The 9046-nt window shown below is 34.7% G+C and overlaps 1 long non-coding RNA gene across 2 annotated transcripts in view; it reads left to right on the top strand.

Moving 5' to 3' along the window:
- Positions 1 to 352: 352 nt before the first annotated feature.
- LOC132679574 (uncharacterized) overlaps positions 353 to 9046 on the top strand; it is a 117641-nt gene continuing 108947 nt past the window's right edge. The window contains exons 1-2 of one of the 2 annotated variants that reach the window (XR_009610229.2): positions 353 to 381; positions 4185 to 4215. This is a non-coding gene — a long non-coding RNA (uncharacterized LOC132679574). The other variant, XR_009610228.2, reaches the window with a different exon arrangement.

Below are 9046 nucleotides of genomic sequence, written 5' to 3'. Positions count from 1 at the left end.
TGGGTTCGCTGTTGTACAGTGCCATAGAAATTCTTGGTATTTCAGTTTGCGAATCCTTCTGATTTATAGCTAAAGACTCTACATGAGTCCTCCATGGTGTCATAGGAGGAGAGTGGAGCAAACTGTAGATTGTTGAGTGCTCATTTTGAATAGCAAGTATGAAACAAGAGCTTATCATCGGACACTAGAGTGGGAGTTGGCAAACTTTTTCTTAAAGGGCCAGATAGTAAATATTTTAGTCTTTGTGAGCCATATGATCTCTGTAGCGCGAATAGAATTCTGCTATTGTAGAGCAGAAGCAGTCATAAACAATACCACTGGGCGTGGCTATATTCTAACACAACTTCACTTGCAGAAATAGAGAGCCGCTGGATTCAGGCTGTGGGTAATAGTTTAACGACTCTTACACTGGAGGACTGTTATATATAGGATGACCTCATTATTGTGTGACCTTAGTAGTGGCTCAGGACCCTGAGTTCAGAAGCGCCCTACACTTGGTATGATGCCCTGCTGTCACTGTCTGAAAATTCTTAATAAGTTTTAAACAAGGGTCTTCATATTTTCATTTTGCAGCGAGCCCAAAGATTATGTTACTGGTACTGGTTATATACAATCTTTTTGCTATCATATCACTATAGCCTGAACAAAATCAAATGAATCTGAAATTTGGAATGTACAATGATGAAATGAGGTCAGATGTAAGATATCAGATGTGTGCCAGAGGTGTCTTAGAGATAAAATGTTTCCCAGTGCGGAAGCAAGTAAAGTAAGAACATGTCTCTTCTCCTATCAATAATAATGGCATATATAAAGAAGGGATGGGTCTGTTTGAAGAATGGCTATTTAGTGATCCATTAGGCAATATAAGAATTCAATGTACATTAGGAGTCTGTTACTGAAACATCAAGCCTAATGCCAACAGGTACGAAAAACATACCACTTCTTGCCCTGATTCTAAGTGACGTAATTTCACTTATGATAGTTTCCTCACACATTTCTCTCTAAGAATTCAGCCTTGAGCTGGTCAGAATAGCCAGTCCTTTTGCTAGTTAAATTTCTCATTGTAGTTAAATACACTGGTACTGTTGTTCACATTTCTGTGTCACTTTAGTGAGCCTTGAACTTTGAGCAACTGGCAAAATTAATTCAAATGAAGACCCACCATGGAAGTGATGACTGCAGCAAGGCAAATAGCATCTTGACAAGCCAGCTGCTAGTTCATATCTTCTTCTTCACCACATACCTTCTTTCAGTTTTCACAGTGGTCTTTATCCAGGCCCTGAGAGTCCATTAAAAACATTCACACAGACAAGTACTATGATTGACTCTTGATCTGGTGATAGTTTGAAAGAAGGGATAGATGGAGATCGACTGGTGGAGTGGGGTGACAAGGGAAAGTAAGAAGAGAAGTGAGAAAGAGATGATCAAAAACATTCCATTATATATATATACTTATATATATATAAGAGTTGCCCTTTCTACTCAGCCAAGTGATTGAGGGTAGAATTACCTCTCATGGACCCTCATCTCACCAAATGATCAGTGGGAAGGCAGAATGGAAGATAATCTTTTTCATATGTGGTGGGTTTGCCCAAGGACAGTTAAGAGTTAGAACAGCACATTTTAATTATGAGGAATGTTTGCTTAAGGATATTTGATTACTATTAAATACATTCCATAAGATCATTGTTTAACTTTAAAAAGAAAGTTTGCTTTCAGTTTTAATAGTTGTAAAATGCTGCTAAAGAAATCAGAAAAATCTACTCAAATCCAAGCTTGGGTAAATGAGATATGGAAAGATAAGATACAAGAAAGACATACCATAAATGAAAACACATTTGCAATTTGTGTGTCTTTTTTTTTTTAGAATATAGGATGACTTTTATAAAAAATCAAAAATTCAAAGGCAATTTAAAATTAAGGTATAAAAACCAAATGGTGATTTATAAGCAGTGATATAGCATAGAGTGAAAGGAGCTATAAATATCTAGAACAAAATAGTTGGTAACGATATTTATGTAAAGCAACTTTCAATACATGCTTTTTTATTACTAAAAAATGTTTTATAGTAGAAGGGTCTAAAAATTGCATATTGATTACCTACACTGTGTAAAGGACTCTTTTAGAGAAATTAGAGCATCCATATTATTTTGTGACATAGTCTTTCCCTCAATCTTGGAATCTAGTTGAAGGAGAAAATGCACACATAAAAACGTAATGAATTTTATAGAATCCTAGACAAATAAAAGTCATTAAAAACCAGTGTGGATGAAATTTTCTTTCTTAAAACATTTTTATGCAAATAAAACTAAATGTAAACAAATTTGAGAAAAACACAAGAAACTGCCTGAAAAGAAAAACTTTTCTTCTACCCTCTTATTTTTGGAACCCTGCAAATTAAGTTAACAAAAGACAGATTAATAGGTCTAAAGGTCCGCAATTTTTATTAATATTTACATGCACAGGAGTTCACAGGAAAGAAATGAAACTCAAAGAAGTGGTCAGACTCAGCAACTCATATACCCTTTTGACAAAAGAAAGAGGTCTTGGGCTTCAAGGGATGACAAGTGGTGGGAAAAGGACTAGTAAATGAATGGTGGAATTAATGGAATATAAGGACTATTTAGTAAGGTCTGTTGATGCAAACCCATCGTGATATTTACTTCCTGTCTTCAATACTAAGAGTCTTCTAGGTGAAGGTTGGGGCCAACCCTCCCTCCCTCAAAGAGAAATTTATGTACTGCTTTCAGGCAGATAAGGGGAAGGTAGAGAACTCTTCCTGCACCTGTTGATTCTCACTTGCCCTCAGTTCAAAATAATCCTCAGGGCAAAGCAGCTTTTATTTTGAGGTGACTCCTTCAGATCAAGACAGCCCATGCTAATGGCCATGTTTAATATTGTGATAGGAATATGGAGAGGACAGATTGCTCTCTGGGCTTCCTAGATACAGAAGACTTCCTTGGGAAGCCATGACGAATTCTATCTCTACTATTACGAAATTGTGAAATGACTTAAATGTTTTTACTGATTACAAAATAATACATGCTGCTCTAAAAGGAAAATCAGGAAAATTTAGAAAGAACAACTCCATCATCCAGAAGATACCATCACTATGAACATTTCCCCACATTACTTTCTTTTTTTAAGTTATTTATTTTTGAGAGAGAGAGAGAGAGACAGATCACAAACGGGGGAGGGGCAGAGAGAGGGAGACACAGAATCTGAAGTAGGCTCCAGGCTCGGAGCTGTCAGCACAGAGCCTGACATGGGGATTGAATCCATGAACTGCCAGATCATGACTAGAGCCGAAGTCAGATGCTTAACTGACAGAACCACCTAGGCACCCCTCCCATGCTACGTTATGACCATTTTTAAAAGTGTATTAAAGAACATGTAGCTGGGACAGCAAAAAAAACAAAACAAAACAAAACAAAACAAAACAAAAACCACTCCTGTTAAAAGTCAAGTCAAATTAGTAAGTATTGGAACATGGAATGGAGAAGGCTACTAAAGCTCGGTCCAGTCTGTGCTTCTTCATGACAAAAAAAAAATGCATAAAATTCATTAATTGCCAAGTCCCTGTTTTAAATAATTGCTGAGAGGAGATAGGCAATTTCTTCCACTCTTTGTTAGAAATGTCTCGTTTATATTTTAAACAGCTTTATTCAGATATAATTCACACACTATACAATTGACCCATGTAAAATATACCAATTCAGTGGTTTTTAGTGCATTTATAGAGTTGTGGAGCCATCACCACAGTCTATAGGTATAGAGCAGTTTTACGAAGCAAAAAAGAAACCTGGTATGTTGGAACAGCCATCAGCCGTTTGCTCCCAATCCTACCAGACCTATGCAGTTACGAATCCACTTTTTGTCTCTCTGGGCTTGTCTATTCTGGACCTTTCATATAAATGGAATTATACATTACATGGTCTCTTATGATGGACTTTTTTTACTTAGCATGATGTTTTCAAAGTTCATCCATATTGTAGCTGTACTTCTTTTCTTCTTATTGATGAATGATATTCCATTGTATGGATGTACCATATTTTCCTTATCCTTTCATCAACTAATATGAATTTGGGTGGTTTTCATTTTTTTTTGGCTATTAAGAATCATGCTGATATGAATACTTGTGGATAAGTTTTTGTGTGAACATATATTTTTCATTTCTCTTGTAGATACCTAAGAGTGAAATTGCTGGGTCATGTGGTAACTCTGTGTATCTCTCATTTCTGTTATAGCCATCCTAGTGGATATGTATGGTTTGATTTGCACTTCCCTGATAGGTAATGATGCTGAGCATCTTTTCAGGTGCTTATTGACCGTTTGTATATGTCCTTTGGAAAAAAATGTCTCTAAGATATTTTGCCTATCTTTAATTAGATTGTCTTTTTTATTATTGAGTCATGAAAGTTTTCTTATATATTCTGGATACAAGGTCTTATCTCATATATGATTTACAAATATATTTTCCCATTCTGTGAGTTATCTTTTCCCTTTCTTGATGTGTCCATTGTAACACAAATATTTTTAGTTTTTTTTAATTTTTTTTTAATGTTTTTATTTATTTTTGAAGGAGAGACAGAGCATGAGCAGGGGAGGAGCAGAGAGAGAGGGAAACATAGAATTTGAAGCAGGCTCCAGGCTCTAAGCTGTCAGCACAGAGCCTGATGCCGGGCTCGAACTCATGAACTGTGAGATCATGACCTGAGCTGAAGTCGGTCGCTTAACCGACTGAGCCACCCAAGCGCCCCGCAAATATTTTTACATTTAGTTTTAAAAAAAAAAATTTACCTATTTTGTTGTTGTTGCTGCTGGAAATTTTGGTGTCATATCTAAAAAGGCTTTGCCAAATCCAAGATCACAAAAATTTATTCCTAGGTTTTCTTCTAACAGTTTTATACTTTTAGCTCTTATATTTAGGCTAACAATCAAGACAGTGTGGTACTGACATAAGGATAGACACGTAGATAAATGGAACGGAACTGAGACTCCAGAAATCAATTTGTAAATTGATGATCAGTTAATTTTCAAAAAGGGTATTAAAATAATCCATTTAGAAAACATAGATTTTTCAATAAATGGTGCTGGGACAACTGGACATTCACACACACTAGAATGAACTTGAACTTCTTTCTCATACCATATAAAAAACTAACACAAAATGAATTATACGCTATTAAAAAATCTTCTATTTTTGTATATGGAAGTGTGTTACAATCCCTTATCATAGACACATTTTTACAACAATAAGTAGAAAGTATACATTTTTGCTACAATAAGTAAAGAGCTTTTTATATAAACCTTTGTTTCACATTTATTCTAATTATTTCTTTGAGGTATATTTCTCAAAATAGGATTGTTGGGTGAAGCAATTTATTTGTTTTTAATACATATTGATAAATTACTAAATCAATTTCAGTGATTGCATAATAGGTTCAATCATTTATCATAATGCATTTACTTGATTAGTTCCCTACACAGCATTTCCTAATACACAATAAATACTAAAGAAATATTTATTGATGAAAAAATGAATTCCACTCCTGTGGAACATTTCAGTTGCTTCCAATTTTTCCCTATGTTTTATAAATAGTATTGAAATGCATATTCTTGCGCATTAATCTTTTTGACACCTCTCATTTTTTTTTTTTTTAAGGATAGATTTCTAGCACTGGAATTTTTTTGTAAAAGAGCACATGAGTCTCTTCCTATGTAATCCTTTCTGAATGAGTTCTATTTTAACTAAAGAATTCTGGAGAAGTTAGGTTTAATATTTTTCCTTTTTTCTCCAGATTATAAGCTTTTGGATTTATCAACTTTATTGTTACCTTAATTTTTTTATTCTTAATTTTATTCTTTTTATTTTTGATCCTTTTGACCTGCTTTAGGTTTCCTTTTGCTATTTTTTTCTGATATTTCAGTTATATGTAGCTCTTAAACTTTTATTTACATTTGCCTTAAAAGAAGTGACCTAAATATATCAAAGATTTACTCTTAGTAGTGAGTCCTATAAGAAAAGAGAATGGTTAAACAGCCATCATCATCATCCTTAGATTAGAAAAGAGAAAAAAAGAATGTTTAGATAAAGATCATCTGAATAATAATTGATAGTCAACTTATTGGATGAATATTTAGTTTCTCAGAAGATATGTTTAATTCCATTAGGTTTATTAGACTTAAACCTAATTTCTTCCTAGAAGATTTATAGAATAGATCTGGCCCGGACAGCTTTGGGAAATTTTTTCTTCATCTTTTTACACTAATAACAAAGTAGCAGAAAGAGAAATTAAGAAAACAATCCCATTTGCAGTTGCATTAACAAGAGTAAGATACCTAGAAATAAACTTAACTAAGGAGGAAGAAGACCTCTACTCTGAAAACTATAAGACATTGATTGAAGAGATTAAAGACAACAAAAACAAATGGAAAGATATACCATGCTCATGGATTGAAAGAATTAATAATCTTAAAATGTCCATGCTACTCAAAGCAATTTAAAGACTCAATGCAATCCCTAATAAAAATACCAATAGTATTTTTCACAGAACTAGAACAAACAATCCTAAAATTTTGTATAGCACCACAAAAGACCCTGAATAGCCCAAGCAATCTTGAGGAAGAACAAAGCTGGACTTACTATTTTTTTCTATCTTCCCAATGAAATTACTCAAAAGAGGAAAAAAATTCTACATGTAACCAAGCAGAAGAAGTCACCTTATAAGAAAATCCATCAGACTGGACTGAGATTTTTCAAGTAACATTTGAAAACATAAAAAATTTCAGAAAATGATTTCCTTTCTGCTCAGTAATTATTTATTGTAAAAGCAATAGGAAGACATACTCTTATGTGGAAGTCCTCTGGAAAGGTCCTCTAGAACCTTTCCTAAAGAAACAAGCAACATAAGCCCAAACATGTTGTAGAATTCACATTCTAAGGGAATGCTATTCTATGCTGTAGGGAAATAAAATTAAATTATATATATATATATATAATATATATATAATACATTATATATATAATATATATGTATATATATAATTATATATATAATATATATATATTTGTTTATATTTATTATATAAATAATTTAAAATAATTATGAGTTCTTGGCAGAGAACTCCTGTAATAAAAGATAGATTAACAAGGAAAAAAGTGAATAGAAGTTTAATAACATATATACTTTACACGATTGATACCCAAAAAAACTGAATAACTCCCCAAGAAGGCCCCAAGACACTACCTTAAATACAATCTCCAAATAAAAAACAAAAGAAAGGTGTTGGGGAAGGCTGGAGGACAGTTCTAGGAAGTTATGAGAAAGGTTGGCTGTGGGGATTTAAGTAGTTCCTTCCCTATTCACAACATTCTTTTGTGATTTAGAGTAGACTTCCTCCTCCTAGGAGAGTGGGAAACACTTACAAATGGAGATTTCATTTATAAATGTATGTCTCCTTTACAAAAGAGTAACTTCTACTCTCTTTTCAGAGTTCCTCTGTGCCTGCATTTTCTCAAAATATTCAGCTCAAAATAATCCTTATGCCAAAGAAGCACATTTTGGAGTGGCTTATCTTGCTAGTATTCAATACAAACCAACTAAATGACATAACCCCAAAATTGGGTGAAGAATCAAAAAGAAAAACGACAGCACATGAATGAGGAAACAGTTATAGGAAATGAGGGGCTGTGTGTAATTAAGGCACTTATCTATAGAACTGGTCTAAATAACTATGAAACAGAAAGTCTTATGATTTTGAAAGAAATGTAAAATGGATGAGGCAGGGATTCTCATAGGTTTCGTCTACTGTTGTAGCCTAAAAACATAGTAAATGCCCAGTAACATTTGTTGAATCAATGAAAAAATGCTACACTGTATGGTGTAATGGTATCTTATTATAATGAACTGGAAAAAAATTTCAAAGCATACTAGCCAAGAAAATAGGAGTGATAAGCATATGTGTATTACTTTTATTATAGATAATTGATAGAGTATTTTCTGTAGTTGGTTCATTGAAGTGGGCTTTTTCCTTCAACAGTGGGGAAGAGTTGTCTCCCCTGATAAAAGATTAGGAGGCACCTGGGTGGCTTAGTTGAGCATCCAACTCTTGATTTCAGCTCAGGTCATGATCCCAGGGTTGTGGGATCAAGCCCCATCAGTGCTTGATCTCTGCTTGAGGTTCTCTCTCTCTCCCTCTGCCTTTTCCCCCTGCTTGCACGTGCTCTCTCTCTCTCTAAAATAAAATTTTTAAAAAGTTAAAAGAGATTAGAATTCTGGTATTAAAAAAATTTCCAGCCTCATCCATATATGCCCAAATGCCCCAATTTCTTAACTCAGGATCTACCTCATTCCCCATCAATGCCCTTGATGAGTGGAAAGATCCAGAGGTATAATTTTTTTTTTAATTTTTTTAACGTTTATTTATTTTTGAGACAGGGAGAGATAGCATGAACGGGGGAGGGTCAGAGAGAGAGGGAAACACAGAATCTGAAACAGGCCCCAGGCTCTGAGCTGTCAGCACAGAGCCTGACGCGGGGCTCGAACTCACGGACTGCAAGATCATGACCTGAGCCGAAGTCGGATGCTTAACCGACTGAGCCACCCAGGCGCCCCCAGAGGTGTAATTATTATAGTTAGATCCTGGCCTTGGTCCTTTGGGAGTGACTTCTGAAGGAGAAGAAGAACTCCTCAAAGCTGTCTTGGAGGCGTTTTAGTTCTCTGTATGTGTTCTTTGTTGCCGATACATAGCTTTTCATTTCTCTATTTTCTGGCATCAAAAGATGCCAAGCGACTAGCTGTGTCAGCACTGAGCCTGCTTCGGATCCTCTGTCCTCCTCTCTCTCTCTGCTTCTTCCCCCATCATGCTCTCTCTGCCATAAAAACAAATAAAAACATTAAAAAAAACAAAGATGCCAAGAGACTCCACTATCTTTATGATCATTATTGTCATCATAATGACTTAAGTACCCAAGCCACTAGATTTCCCAATACCTTCCCCTTCACCTGGAATCATCTTGTTACAAGATAAACCTGAACATATT

The sequence above is a fragment of the Panthera onca genome, chromosome A2 (assembly GCF_046562875.1).
Source record: "Panthera onca isolate mPanOnc1 chromosome A2, mPanOnc1 haplotype 2, whole genome shotgun sequence".
NCBI lineage: Eukaryota > Metazoa > Chordata > Mammalia > Carnivora > Felidae > Panthera > Panthera onca.
This window is presented reverse-complemented; position numbering and strand designations above follow the sequence as displayed.